Raw genomic sequence first — 747 nt, 5'->3', positions numbered from 1 at the left:
CAAATTGTCCTTGAATGGCTTGTTTATTGCAATATCAAGAGTCTGGAGATAGGCCGTCATTCCTGCGGGAATCATTATTTGATCTATTTTTGTGTGTGTGAAGAAACGTCTTCATGTCTTTAACGCGGTGAGTGCTGGCTGCATCCCAGACTAGCAGACCTCTTAGGCTCCTTCGCATAACAAGTGGCAGCATTAAATCAACCCACTTCCTTATAACTGCTTGTGTGTCCCAAGCTTTTTCAGTTTCAAGAATAAAAATGCCCAAAACATGTTCAATCTTTCCCTTTTTGCCCTTAGAAATGATTAAAGTGGGATTTTAGTGCCATCCAGATGAATTACCAAAATACAGGATACATGTGCACTTTTGTAAGCAGTGGATGGAATGTACACTGAGGAGGCACTCCGCTGTTCAATTGTTGTTTGAGCTGATTGGCCCATAAACACTGCAGTTTCATCCATAGCAATCATGTTGGAAATATTGTATTTAGAGAAGTCAGCATCATCAATAAAGGACTTGAATGCAAGTGCTCGCTTAATAACTTGAGCATCTTCCAGCCTAAACAATGTTGTGGATATTCCTAAAGACAGGTCACTTCGCTGAAGGAAATTATCCAGCCAGTTTTGTGATGCTTTGATGTCTTCAGGGGCTATGTCAAACTGTGGTGCTATTGCAAGGGCAAATTCTTGAATCTGAGCCCTCTTCACAAATAAAGCCTTTGCTCTCTTGTCAACAACCCATTCACAGAT

Source organism: Echinops telfairi, unplaced genomic scaffold (assembly GCF_000313985.2).
Source record: "Echinops telfairi isolate 266 unplaced genomic scaffold, ASM31398v2 ScPeMD7_7468;HRSCAF=8506_0, whole genome shotgun sequence".
In the NCBI taxonomy this organism is placed as follows: domain Eukaryota; kingdom Metazoa; phylum Chordata; class Mammalia; order Afrosoricida; family Tenrecidae; genus Echinops; species Echinops telfairi.
The sequence above is the reverse complement of the archived record's forward strand: the minus strand, read 5'-3'. Positions refer to the sequence as shown.